The sequence below is a fragment of the Somniosus microcephalus genome, chromosome 22, assembly GCF_052327205.1.
Source record: "Somniosus microcephalus isolate GS21.2 chromosome 22, FLI_Smic_1.0, whole genome shotgun sequence".
Taxonomy (NCBI): Eukaryota; Metazoa; Chordata; class Chondrichthyes; order Squaliformes; family Somniosidae; genus Somniosus; species Somniosus microcephalus.
The window spans coordinates 140444-163989 of record NC_141008.1 but is presented as its reverse complement, the minus strand read 5'-3'; positions in this window follow the sequence as shown (position 1 = coordinate 163989).

Sequence of the window (23546 nt, the reverse complement as noted above, 5' to 3'; positions counted from 1 at the left end):
TTTTGGAGTATTTTGGAGATAGGAGTTTTTGGAGTTTGGCGTTTGGAGTTTTTGGAGTTTTTGGAGTTTGGAGTTAGGAGTATTTGGAGTTTGGCGTTTGGAGTTTGGAGTTTTAGGAGTTTGGAGTTTTTGGAGTTTTTGGAGATGGTTTTTTTTGGAGTTTGTAGTTTTGGGTTTGGAGTTTATGGAGTTTTTGGAGCTAGGAGTTTGGAGTAATCGGAGTTTTTGAAGTTCGGTGTTTTTGGAGTTTTTGGAGTTTGGAGTTTGGAGTTTATGGAGTTATTGAAATTTGGAGTTTTTGGAAATTGGAATTTTTGGAGATTGGAGTTTGGTGTTTTTGGAGTTTGGAGTTTTGACTTTTTAGAGTTTTTGAAGTTTGGAGCTTTTCCAGTTTGGAGTTTTTGTAGTTTGGAGTTTGGAGATTTTGGAGTTTTGAGTTTCTGGAGTTTTTGGAGTTTGGAGTTTGGAGGTTTTGGAGTTTGGAGTTTTGTGTTTTTGCAGTTTTTGGTGTTAGGAGTTTGGAGTTTTTGGAGTTTGGAGTTTTTGTAGTTTTTAGAGTTAGGTGTTTTTGGAGTTTTTGCAGTTTGGAAATTTGGGTTTGGAATTAATGGAGTTTTTGAGTTTGTAGTTAGGAGTTTTGAGTTTTTGCAGTTTTGGAGTTTGGAGTTTTTGGAGTTTGGAGTTTGGAGTTTTTGGGATTTTTGGAGTTTGGAGTTCTTGATGTTTTTGGAGTTAGGAGTTTTTGGAGTTTGAGGTTTGGAGTTTTTGGAGTTTTTGGAGTTTGGAGTTTTTGGAATTTGGAAATTTTGGAGTTTTTGACGTTTGTAGTTTTTGGAGTTTGGAGTTTGGAGTTTTTGGAGTTTTTGGTGTTAGGAAATTGGTGTTTTTTGAGTTTGGAGTTTTTGGAGTTTGGATTTTGGATTTTTGAGTTTTTGGAATTTTGCATTTTTGGAGTTTTTGGAGTTTTTCAAGTTTGGAGTTTTTGGAGTTTGGATTTTGAAGTTAGGATTGTTTGAAGTTTTTGGAGTTTGGATTGTTTGGAGTTTTTGGAGTTTCGAGTATTGAGTTTTTGGAGTTTGGAGTTTGGAGTTTTTGGAGATTTTGGAGTTTGACGTTTGGAATTTGGGGGTTTTGTAGTTTGGAGTTATTGGAGTTGTTGGAGATAGGTGTATTTGGAGTTTTTGGAGGTTGGAGTTTTAGTTTGGAGTTCATGGATTTTTTGGAGTGCGGAGTTTGGAGTTTATGGAGTTTTAGGAGTTTGGAGTTCGGAGTTTTTGGAGTTTGGCGTTTGGAATTTGGAGTTTTTGGAGTTTGGGGTTTGGAGTTTTGGGGATTTTTGGAGTTTGGAGTTTTTGATGTTTTTGGAGTTAGGTGTTTTTGGAGTTTGGAGTTTGGAGTTTTTGGAGTTTTTGGAGTTTGGAGTTTTTGGAATTTGGAAATTTTGGAGTTTTTGACGTTTGTAGTTTTTGGAGTTTGGAATTTGGAGTTTTTGGAGTTTTAGGTGTTAGGAAATTGGTGTTTTTTGAGTTTGGAGTTTTTGGCGTTTGGATTTTGGAGTTAGGATTGTTTGAAGTTTTTGGAGTTTGGATTGTATGGAGTTTTTGGAGTTTGGAGTATTGAGTTTTTGGAGTTTGGAGTTCGGAGTTTATGGAGATTTTGGAGTTTTTGGAGTTTTTGGAGTTTGGAGTTTGGAATTTGGAGTTTTTGGAGTTTGGAGTTCGGAGTTTATGGAGATTTTGGAGTTTTTGGAGTTTTTGGAGTTTGGAGTTTGGAATTTGGAGTTTTTGGAGTTTGGATTGTTTCGAGTTTTTGGAGTTTGGAGTTTCTGGAGATTTTGGAGTTAGGAGTTTTCGGAGTATTTGGAGTTTGGAGTTTGGAGTTTATGGAGTTTTAGGAGTTTGGAGTTAGGAGTTTTTGGAGTTTGGCGTTTGGAATTTGGAGTTTTTGTAGTTTGTAGTTTTTGTAGTTTTTAGAGTTAGGTGTTTTTGGAGTTTTTGCAGTTTGGAAATTTGGGTTTGGAATTAATGGAGTTTTTGAGTTTGTAGTTTGTAGTTTTGAGTTTTTGCAGCTTTGGAGTTTGGAGTTTTTGGAGTTTGGAGTTTTTGGGATTTTTGGAGTTTGGAGTTTTTGATGTTTTTGCAGTTAGGAGTTTCTGGAGTTTGGAGTTTGGAGTTTTTGGAGTTTTTGGAGTTTGGAGTTTTTGGAATTTGGAAATTTTGGAGTTTTTGACGTTTGTAGTTTTTGGAGTTTGGAATTTGGAGTTTTTGGAGTTTTCGGTGTTAGGAAATTGGTGTTTTTTGAGTTTGGAGTTTTTGGAGTTTGGATTTTGGAGTTTTTGGAATTTTGCATTTTTGGAGTTTTTGGAGTTTTTCAAGTTTGGAGTTTTTGGAGTTTGGATTTTGGAGTTAGGATTGTTTGAAGTTTTTGGAGTTTGGATTGTTTGGAGTTTTTGGAGTTTGGAGTATTGAGTTTTTGGAGTTTGGAGTTCGGAGTTTATGGAGATTTTGGAGTTTTTGGAGTTTTTGGAGTTTGGAGTTTGGAATTTGGAGTTTTTGGAGTTTGGAGTTCAGAGTTTATGGAGATTTTGAAGTTTTTGGAGTTTTTGGAGTTTGGAGTTTGGAATTTGGAGTTTTGGAGTTTGGATTGTTTGGAGTTTTTGGAGTTTGGAGTATTGAGTTTTTGGAGTTTGGAGTTTGGAGTTTCTGGAGATTTTGGAGTTAGGAGTTTTCGGAGTATTTGGAGTTTGGAGTTTGGAGTTTATGGAGTTTGAGGAGTTTGGAGTTAGGAGTTTTTGGAGTTTGGCGTTTGGAATTTGGAGTTTTTGTAGTTTGGAGTTTTTGTAGTTTTTAGAGTTAGGTGTTTTTGGAGTTTTTGCAGTTTGGAAATTTGGGTTTGGAATTAATGGAGTTTTTGAGTTTGTAGTTTGTAGTTTTGAGTTTTTGCAGCTTTGGAGTTTGGAGTTTTTGGAGTTTGGAGTTTTTGGGATTTTTGGAGTTTGGAGTTTTTGATGTTTTTGCAGTTAGGCGTTTTTGGAGTTTGGAGTTTGGAGTTTTTGGAGTTTTTGGAGTTTGGAGTTTTTGGAATTTGGAAATTTTGGAGTTTTTGACGTTTGTAGTTTTTGGAGTTTGGAATTTGGAGTTTTTGGAGTTTTCGGTGTTAGGAAATTGGTGTTTTTTGAGTTTGGAGTTTTTGGAGGTTGGATTTTGGAGTTTTTGGAATTTTGCATTTTTGGAGTTTTTGGAGTTTTTCAAGTTTGGAGTTTTTGGAGTTTGGATTTTGGAGTTAGGATTGTTTGAAGTTTTTGGAGTTTGGATTGTTTGGAGTTTTTGGAGTTTGGAGTATTGAGTTTTTGGAGTTTGGAGTTCGGAGTTTATGGAGATTTTGGAGTTTTTGGAGTTTTTGGAGTTTGGAGTTTGGAATTTGGAGTTTTTGGAGTTTGGAGTTCAGAGTTTATGGAGATTTTGAAGTTTTTGGAGTTTTTGGAGTTTGGAGTTTGGAATTTGGAGTTTTGGAGTTTGGATTGTTTGGAGTTTTTGAAGTTTGGAGTATTGAGTTTTTGGAGTTTGGAGTTTGGAGTTTCTGGAGATTTTGGAGTTAGGAGTTTTCGGAGTATTTGGAGTTTGGAGTTTGGAGTTTATGGAGTTTGAGGAGTTTGGAGTTAGGAGTTTTTGGAGTTTGGCGTTTGGAATTTGGAGTTTTTGTAGTTTGGAGTTTTTGTAGTTTTTAGAGTTAGGTGTTTTTGGAGTTTTTGCAGTTTGGAAATTTGGGTTTGGAATTAATGGAGTTTTTGAGTTTGTAGTTTGTAGTTTTGAGTTTTTGCAGCTTTGGAGTTTGGAGTTTTTGGAGTTTGGAGTTTGGAGTTTTTGGAGTTTTTGGAGTTTGGAGTTTTTGGAATTTGGAAATTTTGGAGTTTTTGACGTTTGTAGTTTTTGGAGTTTGGAATTTGGAGTTTTTGGAGTTTGGAGTATTGAGTTTTTGGAGTTTGGAGTTCGGAGTTTATGGAGATTTTGGAGTTTTTGGAGTTTTTGAAGTTTGGAGTTTGGAATTTGGAGTTTTTGGAGTTTGGAGTTCGGAGTTTATGGAGATTTTGGAGTTTTTGGAGTTTTTGGAGTTTGGAGTTTGGAATTTGGAGTTTTTGGAGTTTGGAGTTTGGAGTTTCTGGAGATTTTGGAGTTAGGAGTTTTCGGAGTATTTGGAGTTTGGAATTTGGAGTTTTTGGAGTTTGGGGTTTGGAGTTTTTGGGATTTTTGGAGTTTGGAATTTTTGATGTTTTTGGAGTTAGGTGTTTTTGGAGTTTGGTGTTTGGAGTTTTTGGAGTTTTTGGAGTTTGGAGTTTTTGGAATTTGGAAATTTTGGAGTTTTTGACGTTTGTAGTTTTTGGAGTTTGGAGTTTGGAGTTTTTGGAGTTTTTGGTGTTAGGAAATTGGTGTTTTTTGAGTTTGGAGTTTTTGGAGTTTGGATTTTGGATTTTGGAGTTTTTGGAATTTTGCATTTTTGGAGTTTTTGGAGTTTTTCAAGTTTGGAGTTTTTGGAGTTTGGATTTTGGAGTTAGGATTGTTTGAAGTTTTGGAGATAGGATTGTTTGAAGTTTTTGGAGTTCGGATTGTTTGGAGTTTTTGGAGTTTGGAGTATTGAGTTTTTGAAGTTTGGAGTTTGGAGTTTTTGGAGATTTTGGAGTTTGACGTTTGGAATTTGGGGGTTTTGTAGTTTGGAATTATTGGAGTTGTTGGAGATAGGTGTTTTTGGAGTTTTTGGAGGTTGGAGTTTTAGTTTGGAGTTTATGGAGTTTTTGGAGTTAGGAGTTTTTGGAGTTTTTGGAGTATTTGGAGTTTGGAGTTTGGAGTTTATGGAGTGTTTGGAATTTCGAGTTTTTGGAGTGTTTGGAAACGAGTTTTTGGAGGTTGGAATTTGGAGTTTTTGGAGTTTTTTAGTTTGGAGTTTGGAGTTGATGGAGTTTTTGAAATTTGGAATATTTGGAGTTTTTCGAAATTGGAGTTTTTGGAGGTTGGTGTTTGGAGTTTTTGGAGTTCGGAGTTTGGAGTTTTTGGAGTTTTTGGAGTTTGGAGTAAGCAGTGTTTGGAGTTTGGCGTTTGGAATTTGGAGTTTTTGGAGTTTGGAGTTTTGGAGTTTTTGGAGTTAGTTTATTTTGGAGTTTTTGGAGTTTGGAGTTTTGGGTTTGCAGTTTATGGAATTTTTGGAGTTAGGTGTTTTTGTAGTTTTTGTAGATTGGAGTTTGGTGTTTATGGAGTTTTTGGAATTTGGAGTGTTTGGAAATTGGTGATTATGGAGGTTGAGTTTGGAGTTTTTGCAATTTTTGTAGTTTGGAGTTTTTGATGCTTTTGGAGTTAGGAGTTTGGAGTACTTGGAGTTTGGCATTTTGAGTTTTTGGAGTTTGGAGTTTTTGCAGTTTAGATTATTTGGATTTTTTGAATTTAGGAGTTTTTGGAGTTTTTGAAGTTTGTAGTTTTTGGAGTTTTTGGAGTTTGGAATTTTTGGAGTATTTTGGAGATAGGAGTTTTTGGAGTTTGGCGTTTGGAGTTTTTGGAGTTTTTGGAGTTTGGAGTTAGGAGTATTTGGAGTTTGGCGTTTGGAGTTTGGAGTTTTAGGAGTTTGGAGTTTTTGGAGTTTTTGGAGCTAGGAGTTTGGAGTAATCGGAGTTTTTGAAGTTCGGTGTTTTTGGAGTTTTTGGAGTTTGGAGTTTGGAGTTTATGGAGTTATTGAAATTTGGAGTTTTTGGAAATTGGAATTTTTGGAGATTGGAGTTTGGTGTTTTTGGAGTTTGGAGTTTTGACTTTTTAGAGTTTTTGAAGTTTGGAGCTTTTCCAGTTTGGAGTTTTTGTAGTTTGGAGTTTGGAGATTTTGGAGTTTTGAGTTTCTGGAGTTTTTGGAGTTTGGAGTTTGGAGGTTTTGGAGTTTGGAGTTTTGTGTTTTTGCAGTTTTTGGTGTTAGGAGTTTGGAGTTTTTGGAGTTTGGAGTTTTTGTAGTTTTTAGAGTTAGGTGTTTTTGGAGTTTTTGCAGTTTGGAAATTTGGGTTTGGAATTAATGGAGTTTTTGAGTTTGTAGTTAGGAGTTTTGAGTTTTTGCAGTTTTGGAGTTTGGAGTTTTTGGAGTTTGGAGTTTGGAGTTTTTGGGATTTTTGGAGTTTGGAGTTCTTGATGTTTTTGGAGTTAGGAGTTTTTGGAGTTTGGGGTTTGGAGTTTTTGGAGTTTTTGGAATTTGGAGTTTTTGGAATTTGGAAATTTTGGAGTTTTTGACGTTTGTAGTTTTTGGAGTTTGGAGTTTGGAGTTTTGGGAGTTTTTGGTGTTAGGAAATTGGTGTTTTTTGAGTTTGGAGTTTTTGGAGTTTGGATTTTGGATTTTTGAGTTTTTGGAATTTTGCATTTTTGGAGTTTTTGGAGTTTTTCAAGTTTGGAGTTTTTGGAGTTTGGGGTTTGGAGTTTTGGGGATTTTTGGAGTTTGGAGTTTTTGATGTTTTTGGAGTTAGGAGTTTTTGGAGTTTGGGGTTTGGAGTTTTTGGAGTTTTTGGAGTTTGGAGTTTTTGGAATTTGGAAATTTTGGAGTTTTTGACGTTTGTAGTTTTTGGAGTTTGGAGTTTGGAGTTTTTGGAGTTTTTGGTGTTAGGAAATTGGTGTTTTTTGAGTTTGGAGTTTTTGGAGTTTGGATTTTGGATTTTTGAGTTTTTGGAATTTTGCATTTTTGGAGTTTTTGGAGTTTTTCAAGTTTGGAGTTTTTGGAGTTTGGATTTTGAAGTTAGGATTGTTTGAAGTTTTTGGAGTTTGGATTGTTTGGAGTTTTTGGAGTTTCGAGTATTGAGTTTTTGGAGTTTGGAGTTTGGAGTTTTTGGAGATTTTGGAGTTTGACGTTTGGAATTTGGGGGTTTTGTAGTTTGGAGTTATTGGAGTTGTTGGAGATAGGTGTATTTGGAGTTTTTGGAGGTTGGAGTTTTAGTTTGGAGTTCATGGATTTTTTGGAGTGCGGAGTTTGGAGTTTATGGAGTTTTAGGAGTTTGGAGTTCGGAGTTTTTGGAGTTTGGCGTTTGGAATTTGGAGTTTTTGGAGTTTGGGGTTTGGAGTTTTGGGGATTTTTGGAGTTTGGAGTTTTTGATGTTTTTGGAGTTAGGTGTTTTTGGAGTTTGGAGTTTGGAGTTTTTGGAGTTTTTGGAGTTTGGAGTTTTTGGAATTTGGAAATTTTGGAGTTTTTGACGTTTGTAGTTTTTGGAGTTTGGAATTTGGAGTTTTTGGAGTTTTAGGTGTTAGGAAATTGGTGTTTTTTGAGTTTGGAGTTTTTGGCGTTTGGATTTTGGAGTTAGGATTGTTTGAAGTTTTTGGAGTTTGGATTGTATGGAGTTTTTGGAGTTTGGAGTATTGAGTTTTTGGAGTTTGGAGTTCGGAGTTTATGGAGATTTTGGAGTTTTTGGAGTTTTTGGAGTTTGGAGTTTGGAATTTGGAGTTTTTGGAGTTTGGAGTTCGGAGTTTATGGAGATTTTGGAGTTTTTGGAGTTTTTGGAGTTTGGAGTTTGGAATTTGGAGTTTTTGGAGTTTGGATTGTTTCGAGTTTTTGGAGTTTGGAGTTTCTGGAGATTTTGGAGTTAGGAGTTTTCGGAGTATTTGGAGTTTGGAGTTTGGAGTTTATGGAGTTTTAGGAGTTTGGAGTTAGGAGTTTTTGGAGTTTGGCGTTTGGAATTTGGAGTTTTTGTAGTTTGTAGTTTTTGTAGTTTTTAGAGTTAGGTGTTTTTGGAGTTTTTGCAGTTTGGAAATTTGGGTTTGGAATTAATGGAGTTTTTGAGTTTGTAGTTTGTAGTTTTGAGTTTTTGCAGCTTTGGAGTTTGGAGTTTTTGGAGTTTGGAGTTTTTGGGATTTTTGGAGTTTGGAGTTTTTGATGTTTTTGCAGTTAGGAGTTTTTGGAGTTTGGAGTTTGGAGTTTTTGGAGTTTTTGGAGTTTGGAGTTTTTGGAATTTGGAAATTTTGGAGTTTTTGACGTTTGTAGTTTTTGGAGTTTGGAATTTGGAGTTTTTGGAGTTTTCGGTGTTAGGAAATTGGTGTTTTTTGAGTTTGGAGTTTTTGGAGTTTGGATTTTGGAGTTTTTGGAATTTTGCATTTTTGGAGTTTTTGGAGTTTTTCAAGTTTGGAGTTTTTGGAGTTTGGATTTTGGAGTTAGGATTGTTTGAAGTTTTTGGAGTTTGGATTGTTTGGAGTTTTTGGAGTTTGGAGTATTGAGTTTTTGGAGTTTGGAGTTCGGAGTTTATGGAGATTTTGGAGTTTTTGGAGTTTTTGGAGTTTGGAGTTTGGAATTTGGAGTTTTTGGAGTTTGGAGTTCAGAGTTTATGGAGATTTTGAAGTTTTTGGAGTTTTTGGAGTTTGGAGTTTGGAATTTGGAGTTTTGGAGTTTGGATTGTTTGGAGTTTTTGGAGTTTGGAGTATTGAGTTTTTGGAGTTTGGAGTTTGGAGTTTCTGGAGATTTTGGAGTTAGGAGTTTTCGGAGTATTTGGAGTTTGGAGTTTGGAGTTTATGGAGTTTGAGGAGTTTGGAGTTAGGAGTTTTTGGAGTTTGGCGTTTGGAATTTGGAGTTTTTGTAGTTTGGAGTTTTTGTAGTTTTTAGAGTTAGGTGTTTTTGGAGTTTTTGCAGTTTGGAAATTTGGGTTTGGAATTAATGGAGTTTTTGAGTTTGTAGTTTGTAGTTTTGAGTTTTTGCAGCTTTGGAGTTTGGAGTTTTTGGAGTTTGGAGTTTGGAGTTTTTGGAGTTTTTGGAGTTTGGAGTTTTTGGAATTTGGAAATTTTGGAGTTTTTGACGTTTGTAGTTTTTGGAGTTTGGAATTTGGAGTTTTTGGAGTTTGGAGTATTGAGTTTTTGGAGTTTGGAGTTCGGAGTTTATGGAGATTTTGGAGTTTTTGGAGTTTTTGAAGTTTGGAGTTTGGAATTTGGAGTTTTTGGAGTTTGGAGTTCGGAGTTTATGGAGATTTTGGAGTTTTTGGAGTTTTTGGAGTTTGGAGTTTGGAATTTGGAGTTTTTGGAGTTTGGAGTTTGGAGTTTCTGGAGATTTTGGAGTTAGGAGTTTTCGGAGTATTTGGAGTTTGGAATTTGGAGTTTTTGGAGTTTGGGGTTTGGAGTTTTTGGGATTTTTGGAGTTTGGAATTTTTGATGTTTTTGGAGTTAGGTGTTTTTGGAGTTTGGTGTTTGGAGTTTTTGGAGTTTTTGGAGTTTGGAGTTTTTGGAATTTGGAAATTTTGGAGTTTTTGACGTTTGTAGTTTTTGGAGTTTGGAGTTTGGAGTTTTTGGAGTTTTTGGTGTTAGGAAATTGGTGTTTTTTGAGTTTGGAGTTTTTGGAGTTTGGATTTTGGATTTTGGAGTTTTTGGAATTTTGCATTTTTGGAGTTTTTGGAGTTTTTCAAGTTTGGAGTTTTTGGAGTTTGGATTTTGGAGTTAGGATTGTTTGAAGTTTTGGAGATAGGATTGTTTGAAGTTTTTGGAGTTCGGATTGTTTGGAGTTTTTGGAGTTTGGAGTATTGAGTTTTTGAAGTTTGGAGTTTGGAGTTTTTGGAGATTTTGGAGTTTGACGTTTGGAATTTGGGGGTTTTGTAGTTTGGAATTATTGGAGTTGTTGGAGATAGGTGTTTTTGGAGTTTTTGGAGGTTGGAGTTTTAGTTTGGAGTTTATGGAGTTTTTGGAGTTAGGAGTTTTTGGAGTTTTTGGAGTATTTGGAGTTTGGAGTTTGGAGTTTATGGAGTGTTTGGAATTTCGAGTTTTTGGAGTGTTTGGAAACGAGTTTTTGGAGGTTGGAATTTGGAGTTTTTGGAGTTTTTTAGTTTGGAGTTTGGAGTTGATGGAGTTTTTGAAATTTGGAATATTTGGAGTTTTTCGAAATTGGAGTTTTTGGAGGTTGGTGTTTGGAGTTTTTGGAGTTCGGAGTTTGGAGTTTTTGGAGTTTTTGGAGTTTGGAGTAAGCAGTGTTTGGAGTTTGGCGTTTGGAATTTGGAGTTTTTGGAGTTTGGAGTTTTGGAGTTTTTGGAGTTAGTTTATTTTGGAGTTTTTGGAGTTTGGAGTTTTGGGTTTGCAGTTTATGGAATTTTTGGAGTTAGGTGTTTTTGTAGTTTTTGTAGATTGGAGTTTGGTGTTTATGGAGTTTTTGGAATTTGGAGTGTTTGGAAATTGGTGATTATGGAGGTTGAGTTTGGAGTTTTTGCAATTTTTGTAGTTTGGAGTTTTTGATGCTTTTGGAGTTAGGAGTTTGGAGTACTTGGAGTTTGGCATTTTGAGTTTTTGGAGTTTGGAGTTTTTGCAGTTTAGATTATTTGGATTTTTTGAATTTAGGAGTTTTTGGAGTTTTTGAAGTTTGTAGTTTTTGGAGTTTTTGGAGTTTGGAATTTTTGGAGTATTTTGGAGATAGGAGTTTTTGGAGTTTGGCGTTTGGAGTTTTTGGAGTTTTTGGAGTTTGGAGTTAGGAGTATTTGGAGTTTGGCGTTTGGAGTTTGGAGTTTTAGGAGTTTGGAGTTTTTGGAGTTTTTGGAGCTAGGAGTTTGGAGTAATCGGAGTTTTTGAAGTTCGGTGTTTTTGGAGTTTTTGGAGTTTGGAGTTTGGAGTTTATGGAGTTATTGAAATTTGGAGTTTTTGGAAATTGGAATTTTTGGAGATTGGAGTTTGGTGTTTTTGGAGTTTGGAGTTTTGACTTTTTAGAGTTTTTGAAGTTTGGAGCTTTTCCAGTTTGGAGTTTTTGTAGTTTGGAGTTTGGAGATTTTGGAGTTTTGAGTTTCTGGAGTTTTTGGAGTTTGGAGTTTGGAGGTTTTGGAGTTTGGAGTTTTGTGTTTTTGCAGTTTTTGGTGTTAGGAGTTTGGAGTTTTTGGAGTTTGGAGTTTTTGTAGTTTTTAGAGTTAGGTGTTTTTGGAGTTTTTGCAGTTTGGAAATTTGGGTTTGGAATTAATGGAGTTTTTGAGTTTGTAGTTAGGAGTTTTGAGTTTTTGCAGTTTTGGAGTTTGGAGTTTTTGGAGTTTGGAGTTTGGAGTTTTTGGGATTTTTGGAGTTTGGAGTTCTTGATGTTTTTGGAGTTAGGAGTTTTTGGAGTTTGGGGTTTGGAGTTTTTGGAGTTTTTGGAATTTGGAGTTTTTGGAATTTGGAAATTTTGGAGTTTTTGACGTTTGTAGTTTTTGGAGTTTGGAGTTTGGAGTTTTGGGAGTTTTTGGTGTTAGGAAATTGGTGTTTTTTGAGTTTGGAGTTTTTGGAGTTTGGATTTTGGATTTTTGAGTTTTTGGAATTTTGCATTTTTGGAGTTTTTGGAGTTTTTCAAGTTTGGAGTTTTTGGAGTTTGGGGTTTGGAGTTTTGGGGATTTTTGGAGTTTGGAGTTTTTGATGTTTTTGGAGTTAGGTGTTTTTGGAGTTTGGAGTTTGGAGTTTTTGGAGTTTTTGGAGTTTGGAGTTTTTGGAATTTGGAAATTTTGGAGTTTTTGACGTTTGTAGTTTTTGGAGTTTGGAATTTGGAGTTTTTGGAGTTTTAGGTGTTAGGAAATTGGTGTTTTTTGAGTTTGGAGTTTTTGGCGTTTGGATTTTGGAGTTAGGATTGTTTGAAGTTTTTGGAGTTTGGATTGTATGGAGTTTTTGGAGTTTGGAGTATTGAGTTTTTGGAGTTTGGAGTTCGGAGTTTATGGAGATTTTGGAGTTTTTGGAGTTTTTGGAGTTTGGAGTTTGGAATTTGGAGTTTTTGGAGTTTGGAGTTCGGAGTTTATGGAGATTTTGGAGTTTTTGGAGTTTTTGGAGTTTGGAGTTTGGAATTTGGAGTTTTTGGAGTTTGGATTGTTTCGAGTTTTTGGAGTTTGGAGTTTCTGGAGATTTTGGAGTTAGGAGTTTTCGGAGTATTTGGAGTTTGGAGTTTGGAGTTTATGGAGTTTTAGGAGTTTGGAGTTAGGAGTTTTTGGAGTTTGGCGTTTGGAATTTGGAGTTTTTGTAGTTTGTAGTTTTTGTAGTTTTTAGAGTTAGGTGTTTTTGGAGTTTTTGCAGTTTGGAAATTTGGGTTTGGAATTAATGGAGTTTTTGAGTTTGTAGTTTGTAGTTTTGAGTTTTTGCAGCTTTGGAGTTTGGAGTTTTTGGAGTTTGGAGTTTTTGGGATTTTTGGAGTTTGGAGTTTTTGATGTTTTTGCAGTTAGGAGTTTTTGGAGTTTGGAGTTTGGAGTTTTTGGAGTTTTTGGAGTTTGGAGTTTTTGGAATTTGGAAATTTTGGAGTTTTTGACGTTTGTAGTTTTTGGAGTTTGGAATTTGGAGTTTTTGGAGTTTTCGGTGTTAGGAAATTGGTGTTTTTTGAGTTTGGAGTTTTTGGAGTTTGGATTTTGGAGTTTTTGGAATTTTGCATTTTTGGAGTTTTTGGAGTTTTTCAAGTTTGGAGTTTTTGGAGTTTGGATTTTGGAGTTAGGATTGTTTGAAGTTTTTGGAGTTTGGATTGTTTGGAGTTTTTGGAGTTTGGAGTATTGAGTTTTTGGAGTTTGGAGTTCGGAGTTTATGGAGATTTTGGAGTTTTTGGAGTTTTTGGAGTTTGGAGTTTGGAATTTGGAGTTTTTGGAGTTTGGAGTTCAGAGTTTATGGAGATTTTGAAGTTTTTGGAGTTTTTGGAGTTTGGAGTTTGGAATTTGGAGTTTTGGAGTTTGGATTGTTTGGAGTTTTTGGAGTTTGGAGTATTGAGTTTTTGGAGTTTGGAGTTTGGAGTTTCTGGAGATTTTGGAGTTAGGAGTTTTCGGAGTATTTGGAGTTTGGAGTTTGGAGTTTATGGAGTTTGAGGAGTTTGGAGTTAGGAGTTTTTGGAGTTTGGCGTTTGGAATTTGGAGTTTTTGTAGTTTGGAGTTTTTGTAGTTTTTAGAGTTAGGTGTTTTTGGAGTTTTTGCAGTTTGGAAATTTGGGTTTGGAATTAATGGAGTTTTTGAGTTTGTAGTTTGTAGTTTTGAGTTTTTGCAGCTTTGGAGTTTGGAGTTTTTGGAGTTTGGAGTTTTTGGGATTTTTGGAGTTTGGAGTTTTTGATGTTTTTGCAGTTAGGCGTTTTTGGAGTTTGGAGTTTGGAGTTTTTGGAGTTTTTGGAGTTTGGACTTTTTGGAATTTGGAAATTTTGGAGTTTTTGACGTTTGTAGTTTTTGGAGTTTGGAATTTGGAGTTTTTGGAGTTTTCGGTGTTAGGAAATTGGTGTTTTTTGAGTTTGGAGTTTTTGGAGTTTGGATTTTGGAGTTTTTGGAATTTTGCATTTTTGGAGTTTTTGGAGTTTTACAAGTTTGGAGTTTTTGGAGTTTGGATTTTGGAGTTAGGATTGTTTGAAGTTTTTGGAGTTTGGATTGTTTGGAGTTTTTGGAGTTTGGAGTATTGAGTTTTTGGAGTTTGGAGTTCGGAGTTTATGGAGATTTTGGAGTTTTTGGAGTTTTTGGAGTTTGGAGTTTGGAATTTGGAGTTTTTGGAGTTTGGAGTTCAGAGTTTATGGAGATTTTGGAGTTTTTGGAGTTTTTGGAGTTTGGAGTTTGGAATTTGCAGTTTTGGAGTTTGGATTGTTTGGAGTTTTTGGAGTTTGGAGTATTGAGTTTTTGGAGTTTGGAGTTTGGAGTTTCTGGAGATTTTGGAGTTAGGAGTTTTCGGAGTATTTGGAGTTTGGAGTTTGGAGTTTATGGAGTTTTAGGAGTTTGGAGTTAGGAGTTTTTGGAGTTTGGCGTTTGGAATTTGGAGTTTTTGTAGTTTGGAGTTTTTGTAGTTTTTAGAGTTAGGTGTTTTTGGAGTTTTTGCAGTTTGGAAATTTGGGTTTGGAATTAATGGAGTTTTTGAGTTTGTAGTTTGTAGTTTTGAGTTTTTGCAGCTTTGGAGTTTGGAGTTTTTGGAGTTTGGAGTTTGGAGTTTTTGGAGTTTTTGGAGTTTGGAGTTTTTGGAATTTGTAAATTTTGGAGTTTTTGACGTTTGTAGTTTTTGGAGTTTGGAATTTGGAGTTTTTGGAGTTTGGAGTATTGAGTTTTTGGAGTTTGGAGTTCGGAGTTTATGGAGATTTTGGAGTTTTTGGAGTTTTTGAAGTTTGGAGTTTGGAATTTGGAGTTTTTGGAGTTTGGAGTTCGGAGTTTATGGAGATTTTGGAGTTTTTGGAGTTTTTGGAGTTTGGAGTTTGGAATTTGGAGTTTTTGGAGTTTGGAGTTTGGAGTTTCTGGAGATTTTGGAGTTAGGAGTTTTCGGAGTATTTGGAGTTTGGAATTTGGAGTTTTTGGAGTTTGGGGTTTGGAGTTTTTGGGATTTTTGGAGTTTGGAATTTTTGATGTTTTTGGAGTTAGGTGTTTTTGGAGTTTGGTGTTTGGAGTTTTTGGAGTTTTTGGAGTTTGGAGTTTTTGGAATTTGGAAATTTTGGAGTTTTTGACGTTTGTAGTTTTTGGAGTTTGGAGTTTGGAGTTTTTGGAGTTTTTGGTGTTAGGAAATTGGTGTTTTTTGAGTTTGGAGTTTTTGGAGTTTGGATTTTGGATTTTGGAGTTTTTGGAATTTTGCATTTTTGGAGTTTTTGGAGTTTTTCAAGTTTGGAGTTTTTGGAGTTTGGATTTTGGAGTTAGGATTGTTTGAAGTTTTGGAGATAGGATTGTTTGAAGTTTTTGGAGTTCGGATTGTTTGGAGTTTTTGGAGTTTGGAGTATTGAGTTTTTGAAGTTTGGAGTTTGGAGTTTTTGGAGATTTTGGAGTTTGACGTTTGGAATTTGGGGGTTTTGTAGTTTGGAATTATTGGAGTTGTTGGAGATAGGTGTTTTTGGAGTTTTTGGAGGTTGGAGTTTTAGTTTGGAGTTTATGGAGTTTTTGGAGTTAGGAGTTTTTGGAGTTTTTGGAGTATTTGGAGTTTGGAGTTTGGAGTTTATGGAGTGTTTGGAATTTCGAGTTTTTGGAGTGTTTGGAAACGAGTTTTTGGAGGTTGGAATTTGGAGTTTTTGGAGTTTTTTAGTTTGGAGTTTGGAGTTGATGGAGTTTTTGAAATTTGGAATATTTGGAGTTTTTCGAAATTGGAGTTTTTGGAGGTTGGTGTTTGGAGTTTTTGGAGTTCGGAGTTTGGAGTTTTTGGAGTTTTTGGAGTTTGGAGTAAGCAGTGTTTGGAGTTTGGCGTTTGGAATTTGGAGTTTTTGGAGTTTGGAGTTTTGGAGTTTTTGGAGTTAGTTTATTTTGGAGTTTTTGGAGTTTGGAGTTTTGGGTTTGCAGTTTATGGAATTTTTGGAGTTAGGTGTTTTTGTAGTTTTTGTAGATTGGAGTTTGGTGTTTATGGAGTTTTTGGAATTTGGAGTGTTTGGAAATTGGTGATTATGGAGGTTGAGTTTGGAGTTTTTGCAATTTTTGTAGTTTGGAGTTTTTGATGCTTTTGGAGTTAGGAGTTTGGAGTACTTGGAGTTTGGCATTTTGAGTTTTTGGAGTTTGGAGTTTTTGCAGTTTAGATTATTTGGATTTTTTGAATTTAGGAGTTTTTGGAGTTTTTGAAGTTTGTAGTTTTTGGAGTTTTTGGAGTTTGGAATTTTTGGAGTATTTTGGAGATAGGAGTTTTTGGAGTTTGGCGTTTGGAGTTTTTGGAGTTTTTGGAGTTTGGAGTTAGGAGTATTTGGAGTTTGGCGTTTGGAGTTTGGAGTTTTAGGAGTTTGGAGTTTTTGGAGTTTTTGGAGCTAGGAGTTTGGAGTAATCGGAGTTTTTGAAGTTCGGTGTTTTTGGAGTTTTTGGAGTTTGGAGTTTGGAGTTTATGGAGTTATTGAAATTTGGAGTTTTTGGAAATTGGAATTTTTGGAGATTGGAGTTTGGTGTTTTTGGAGTTTGGAGTTTTGACTTTTTAGAGTTTTTGAAGTTTGGAGCTTTTCCAGTTTGGAGTTTTTGTAGTTTGGAGTTTGGAGATTTTGGAGTTTTGAGTTTCTGGAGTTTTTGGAGTTTGGAGTTTGGAGGTTTTGGAGTTTGGAGTTTTGTGTTTTTGCAGTTTTTGGTGTTAGGAGTTTGGAGTTTTTGGAGTTTGGAGTTTTTGTAGTTTTTAGAGTTAGGTGTTTTTGGAGTTTTTGCAGTTTGGAAATTTGGGTTTGGAATTAATGGAGTTTTTGAGTTTGTAGTTAGGAGTTTTGAGTTTTTGCAGTTTTGGAGTTTGGAGTTTTTGGAGTTTGGAGTTTGGAGTTTTTGGGATTTTTGGAGTTTGGAGTTCTTGATGTTTTTGGAGTTAGGAGTTTTTGGAGTTTGGGGTTTGGAGTTTTTGGAGTTTTTGGAATTTGGAGTTTTTGGAATTTGGAAATTTTGGAGTTTTTGACGTTTGTAGTTTTTGGAGTTTGGAGTTTGGAGTTTTGGGAGTTTTTGGTGTTAGGAAATTGGTGTTTTTTGAGTTTGGAGTTTTTGGAGTTTGGATTTTGGATTTTTGAGTTTTTGGAATTTTGCATTTTTGGAGTTTTTGGAGTTTTTCAAGTTTGGAGTTTTTGGAGTTTGGGGTTTGGAGTTTTGGGGATTTTTGGAGTTTGGAGTTTTTGATGTTTTTGGAGTTAGGTGTTTTTGGAGTTTGGAGTTTGGAGTTTTTGGAGTTTTTGGAGTTTGGAGTTTTTGGAATTTGGAAATTTTGGAGTTTTTGACGTTTGTAGTTTTTGGAGTTTGGAATTTGGAGTTTTTGGAGTTTTAGGTGTTAGGAAATTGGTGTTTTTTGAGTTTGGAGTTTTTGGCGTTTGGATTTTGGAGTTAGGATTGTTTGAAGTTTTTGGAGTTTGGATTGTATGGAGTTTTTGGAGTTTGGAGTATTGAGTTTTTGGAGTTTGGAGTTCGGAGTTTATGGAGATTTTGGAGTTTTTGGAGTTTTTGGAGTTTGGAGTTTGGAATTTGGAGTTTTTGGAGTTTGGAGTTCGGAGTTTATGGAGATTTTGGAGTTTTTGGAGTTTTTGGAGTTTGGAGTTTGGAATTTGGAGTTTTTGGAGTTTGGATTGTTTCGAGTTTTTGGAGTTTGGAGTATTGAGTTTTTGGAGTTTGGAGTTTGGAGTTTCTGGAGATTTTGGAGTTAGGAGTTTTCGGAGTATTTGGAGTTTGGAGTTTGGAGTTTATGGAGTTTTAGGAGTTTGGAGTTAGGAGTTTTTGGAGTTTGGCGTTTGGAATTTGGAGTTTTTGTAGTTTGTAGTTTTTGTAGTTTTTAGAGTTAGGTGTTTTTGGAGTTTTTGCAGTTTGGAAATTTGGGTTTGGAATTAATGGAGTTTTTGAGTTTGTAGTTTGTAGTTTTGAGTTTTTGCAGCTTTGGAGTTTGGAGTTTTTGGAGTTTGGAGTTTTTGGGATTTTTGGAGTTTGGAGTTTTTGATGTTTTTGCAGTTAGGAGTTTTTGGAGTTTGGAGTTTGGAGTTTTTGGAGTTTTTGGAGTTTGGAGTTTTTGGAATTTGGAAATTTTGGAGTTTTTGACGTTTGTAGTTTTTGGAGTTTGGAATTTGGAGTTTTTGGAGTTTTCGGTGTTAGGAAATTGGTGTTTTTTGAGTTTGGAGTTTTTGGAGTTTGGATTTTGGAGTTTTTGGAATTTTGCATTTTTGGAGTTTTTGGAGTTTTTCAAGTTTGGAGTTTTTGGAGTTTGGATTTTGGAGTTAGGATTGTTTGAAGTTTTTGGAGTTTGGATTGTTTGGAGTTTTTGGAGTTTGGAGTATTGAGTTTTTGGAGTTTGGAGTTCGGAGTTTATGGAGATTTTGGAGTTTTTGGAGTTTTTGGAGTTTGGAGTTTGGAATTTGGAGTTTTTGGAGTTTGGAGTTCAGAGTTTATGGAGATTTTGAAGTTTTTGGAGTTTTTGGAGTTTGGAGTTTGGAATTTGGAGTTTTGGAGTTTGGATTGTTTGGAGTTTTTGGAGTTTGGAGTATTGAGTTTTTGGAGTTTGGAGTTTGGAGTTTCTGGAGATTTTGGAGTTAGGAGTTTTCGGAGTATTTGGAGTTTGGAGTTTGGAGTTTATGGAGTTTGAGGAGTTTGGAGTTAGGAGTTTTTGGAGTTTGGCGTTTGGAATTTGGAGTTTTTGTAGTTTGGAGTTTTTGTAGTTTTTAGAGTTAGGTGTTTTTGGAGTTTTTGCAGTTTGGAAATTTGGGTTTGGAATTAATGGAGTTTTTGAGTTTGTAGTTTGTAGTTTTGAGTTTTTGCAGCTTTGGAGTTTGGAGTTTTTGGAGTTTGGAGTTTTTGGAGTTTTTGGAGTTTGGAGTTTTTGGAATTTGGAAATTTGGGAGTTTTTGACGTTTGTAGTTTTTGGAGTTTGGAATTTGGAGTTTTTGGAGGTTTAGGTGTTAGGAAATTGGTGTTTTTTGAGTTTGGAGTTTTTGGAGTTTGGATTTTGGAGTTTTTGGAATTTTGCATTTTTGGAGTTTTTGGAGTTTTTCAAGTTTGGAGTTTTTGGAGTTAGGATTTTGGAGTTAGGATTGTTTGAAGTTTTTGGAGTTTGGATTGTTTGGAGTTTTTGGAGTTTGGAGTATTGAGTTTTTGGAGTTTGGAGTTCGGAGTTTATGGAGATTTTGGAGTTTTTGGAGTTTTTGGAGTTTGGCGTTTGGAATTTGGAGTTTTTGGAGTTTGGATTGTTTGGAGTTTTTGGAGTTTGGAGTATTGAGTTTTTGGAGTTTGGAGTTTGGAGTTTCTGGAGATTTTGGAGCTTGGCGTTTGGAATTTGGGGGTTTTGGAGTTTGGAGTTATTGGAGTTGTTGGAGATAGGTGTTTTTGGAGTTTTTGGAGGTTGGAGTTTTAGTTTGGAGTTTATGGAGTTTTTGGAGTTAGGAGTTTTCGGAGTATTTGGAGTTTGGAGTTTGGAGTTTATGGAGTTTTAGGAGTTTGGAGTTTTTGGAGTGAGTTGTTTTTGGAGTTTTTGGAGTTTGGAGTTTTGGGTTTGGAGTTTATGGAGTTTTTGGAGTTAGGTGTTTTTGGAGTTTTTGGAGTTTGGAGTTTGGAGTTTATGGAGTTATTGAAATTTGGAGTTTTTGGAAATTGGAATTTTTGGAGATTGGAGTTTGGTGTTTTTGGAGTTTGGAGTTTTGACTTTTTAGAGTTTTTGAAGTTTGGAGCTTTTCCAGTTTGGAGTTTTTGTAGTTTGGAGTTTGGAGCTTTTGGTGTTTGGAGTTTTGTGTTTTTGGAGTTTTTGGTGTTAGGAGTTTGGAGTTTTTGTAGTTTTTAGAGTTTTTGAAGTTTGGAGCTTTTCCAGTTTGGAGTTTTTGTAGTTTGGAGTTTGGAGATTTTGGAGTTTTGAGTTTCTGGAGTTTTTGGAGTTTGGAGGTTTTGGAGTTTGGAGTTTTGTGTTTTTGCAGTTTTTGGTGTTAGGAGTTTGGAGTTTTTGGAGTTTGGAGTTTTTGTAGTTTTTAGAGTTAGGTGTTTTTGGAGTTTTTGCAGTTTGGAAATTTGGGTTTGGAATTAATGGAGTTTTTGAGTTTGTAGTTAGGAGTTTTGAGTTTTTGCAGTTTTGGAGTTTGGAGTTTTTGGAGTTTGGAGTTTGGAGTTTTTGGGATTTTTGGAGTTTGGAGTTCTTGATGTTTTTGGAGTTAGGAGTTTTTGGAGTTTGGGGTTTGGAGTTTTTGGCGTTTTTGGAGTTTGGAGTTTTTGGAATTTGGAAATTTTGGAGTTTTTGACGTTTGTAGTTTTTGGAGTTTGGAATTTGGAGTTTTTGGAGTTTTCGGTGTTAGGAAATTGGTGTTTTTTGAGTTTGGAGTTTTTGGAGTTTGGATTTTGGAGTTTTTGGAATTTTGCATTTTTGGAGTTTTTGGAGTTTTTCAAGTTTGGAGTTTTTGGAGTTTGGATTTTGGAGTTAGGATTGTTTGAAGTTTTTGGAGTTTGGATTGTTTGGAGTTTTTGGAGTTTGGAGTATTGAGTTTTTGGAGTTTGGAGTTCGGAGTTTATGGAGATTTTGGAGTTTTTGGAGTTTTTGGAGTTTGGAGTTTGGAATTTGGAGTTTTTGGAGTTTGGAGTTCAGAGTTTATGGAGATTTTGAAGTTTTTGGAGTTTTTGGAGTTTGGAGTTTGGAATTTGGAGTTTTGGAGTTTGGATTGTTTGGAGTTCTTGGAGTTTGGAGTATTGAGTTTTTGGAGTTTGGAGTTTGGAGTTTCTGGAGATTTTGGAGTTAGGAGTTTTCGGAGTATTTGGAGTTTGGAGTTTGGAGTTTATGGAGTTTGAGGAGTTTGGAGTTAGGAGTTTTTGGAGTTTGGCGTTTGGAATTTGGAGTTTTTGTAGTTTGGAGTTTTTGTAGTTTTTAGAGTTAGGTGTTTTTGGAGTTTTTGCAGTTTGGAAATTTGGGTTTGGAATTAATGGAGTTTTTGAGTTTGTAGTTTGTAGTTTTGAGTTTTTGCAGCTTTGGAGTTTGGAGTTTTTGGAGTTTGGAGTTTTTGGAGTTTTTGGAGTTTGGAGTTTTTGGAATTTGGAAATTTGGGAGTTTTTGACGTTTGTAGTTTTTGGAGTTTGGAATTTGGAGTTTTTGGAGGTTTAGGTGTTAGGAAATTGGTGTTTTTTGAGTTTGGAGTTTTTGGAGTTTGGATTTTGGAGTTTTTGGAATTTTGCATTTTTGGAGTTTTTGGAGTTTTTCAAGTTTGGAGTTTTTGGAGTTAGGATTTTGGAGTTAGGATTGTTTGAAGTTTTTGGAGTTTGGATTGTTTGGAGTTTTTGGAGTTTGGAGTATTGAGTTTTTGGAGTTTGGAGTTCGGAGTTTATGGAGATTTTGGAGTTTTTGGAGTTTTTGGAGTTTGGCGTTTGGAATTTGGAGTTTTTGGAGTTTGGATTGTTTGGAGTTTTTGGAGTTTGGAGTATTGAGTTTTTGGAGTTTGGAGTTTGGAGTTTCTGGAGATTTTGGAGCTTGGCGTTTGGAATTTGGGGGTTTTGGAGTTTGGAGTTATTGGAGTTGTTGGAGATAGGTGTTTTTGGAGGTTGGAGTTTTAGTTTGGAGTTTATGGAGTTTTTGGAGTTAGGAGTTTTCGGAGTATTTGGAGTTTGGAGTTTGGAGTTTATGGAGTTTTAGGAGTTTGGAGTTTTTGGAGTGAGTTGTTTTTGGAGTTTTTGGAGTTTGGAGTTTTGGGTTTGGAGTTTATGGAGTTTTTGGAGTTAGGTGTTTTTGGAGTTTTTGGAGTTTGGAGTTTGGAGTTTATGGAGTTATTGAAATTTGGAGTTTTTGGAAATTGGAATTTTTGGAGATTGGAGTTTGGTGTTTTTGGAGTTTGGAGTTTTGACTTTTTAGAGTTTTTGAAGTTTGGAGCTTTTCCAGTTTGGAGTTTTTGTAGTTTGGAGTTTGGAGCTTTTGGTGTTTGGAGTTTTGTGTTTTTGGAGTTTTTGGTGTTAGGAGTTTGGAGTTTTTGTAGTTTTTAGAGTTTTTGAAGTTTGGAGCTTTTCCAGTTTGGAGTTTTTGTAGTTTGGAGTTTGGAGATTTTGGAGTTTTGAGTTTCTGGAGTTTTTGGAGTTTGGAGGTTTTGGAGTTTGGAGTTTTGTGTTTTTGCAGTTTTTGGTGTTAGGAGTTTGGAGTTTTTGGAGTTTGGAGTTTTTGTAGTTTTTAGAGTTAGGTGTTTTTGGAGTTTTTGCAGTTTGGAAATTTGGGTTTGGAATTAATGGAGTTTTTGAGTTTGTAGTTAGGAGTTTTGAGTTTTTGCAGTTTTGGAGTTTGGAGTTTTTGGAGTTTGGAGTTTGGAGTTTTTGGGATTTTTGGAGTTTGGAGTTCTTGATGTTTTTGGAGTTAGGAGTTTTTGGAGTTTGGGGTTTGGAGTTTTTGGCGTTTTTGGAGTTTGGAGTTTTTGGAATTTGGAAATTTTGGAGTTTTTGACGTTTGTAGTTTTTGGAGTTTGGAGTTTGGAGTTTTTGGAGTTTTTGGTGTTAGGAAATTGGTGTTTTTTGAGTTTGGAGTTTTTGGAGTTTGGATTTTGGATTTTGGAGTTTTTGGAATTTTGCATTTTTGGAGTTTTTGGAGTTTTTCAAGTTTGGAGTTTTTGGAGTTTGGATTTTGAAGTTAGGATTGTTTGAAGTTTTTGGAGTTTGGATTGTTTGGAGTTTTTGGAGTTTGGTGTATTGAGTTTTTGGAGTTTCATGTTTGGAGTTTTTGGAGATTTGGAGTTTGACGTTTGGAATTTGGGGGTTTTGTAGTTTGGAGTTATTGGAGTTGTTGGAGATAGGTGTATTTGGAGTTTTTGGAGGTTGGAGTTTTAGTTTGGAGTTCATGGATTTTTTGGAGTGAGGAGTTTGGAGTTTATGGAGTTTTAGGAGTTTGGAGTTCGGAGTTTTTGGAGTTTGGCGTTTGGAATTTGGAGTTTTTGGAGTTTGGGGTTTGGAGTTTTTGGGATTTTTGGAGTTTGGAGTTTTTTATGTTTTTGGAGTTAGGTGTTTTTGGAGTTTGGAGTTTGGAGTTTTTGTAGTTTTTAGAGTTAGGTGTTTTTGGAGTTTTTGCAGTTTGGAAATTTGGGTTTGGAATTAATGGAGTTTTTGAGTTTGTAGTTTGGAGTTTTGAGTTTTTGCAGTTTTGGAGTTTGGAGTTTTTGGAGTTTGGAGTTTGGAGTTTTTGGGACTTTTGGAGTTTGGAGTTCTTGATGTTTTTGGAGTTAGGAGTTTTTGGAGTTTGGGGTTTGGAGTTTTTGGAGTTTTTGGAGTTTGGAGTTTTTGGAGTTTTTGGTGTTAGGAAATTGGTGTTTTTTGAGTTTGGAGTTTTTGGAGTTTGGATTTTGGATTTTGGAGTTTTTGGAATTTTGCATTTTTGGAGTTTTTGGAGTTTTTCAAGTTTGGAGTTTTTGGAGTTTGGATTTTGAAGTTAGGATTGTTTGAAGTTTTTGGAGTTTGGATTGTTTGGAGTTTTTGGAGTTTGGAGTATTGAGTTTTTGGAGTTTGGAGTTTGGAGTTTTTGGAGATTTTGGAGTTTGACGTTTGGAATTTGTGGGTTTTGTAGTTTGGAGTTATTGGAGTTGTTGGAGATAGGTGTATTTGGAGTTTTTGGAGGTTGGAGTTTTAGTTTGGAGTTCATGGATTTTTTGGAGTTAGGAGTTTGGAGTTTATGGAGTTTTAGGAGTTTGGAGTTCGGAGTTTTTGGAGTTTGGCGTTTGGAATTTGGAGTTTTTGGAGTTTGGAGTTTGGAGTTTTTGGGATTTTTGGAGTTTGGAGTTTTTGATGTTTTTGGAGTTAGGTGTTTTTGGAGTTTGGAGTTTGGAGTTTTTGGAGTTTTTGGAGTTTGGAGTTTTTGGAATTTGGAAATTTTGGAGTTTTTGACGTTTGTAGTTTTTGGAGTTTGGAATTTGGAGATTTTGGAGTTTTCGGTGTTAGGAAATTGGTGTTTTTTGAGTTTGGAGTTTTTGGAGTTTGGATTTTGGAGTTTTTGGAATTTTGCATTTTTGGAGTTTTTGGAGTTTTTCAAGTTTGGAGTTTTTGGAGTTTGGATTTTGGAGTTAGGATTGTTTGAAGTTTTTGGAGTTTGGATTGTTTGGAGTTTTTGGAGTTTGGAGTATTGAGTTTTTGGAGTTTGGAGTTCGGAGTTTATGGAGATTTTGGAGTTTTTGGAGTTTTTGGAGTTTGGAGTTTGGAATTTGGAGTTTTTGGAGTTTGGAGTTCGGAGTTTATGGAGATTTTGGAGTTTTTGGAGTTTGGAGTTTGGAATTTGGAGTTTTTGGAGTTTGGATTGTTTGGAGTT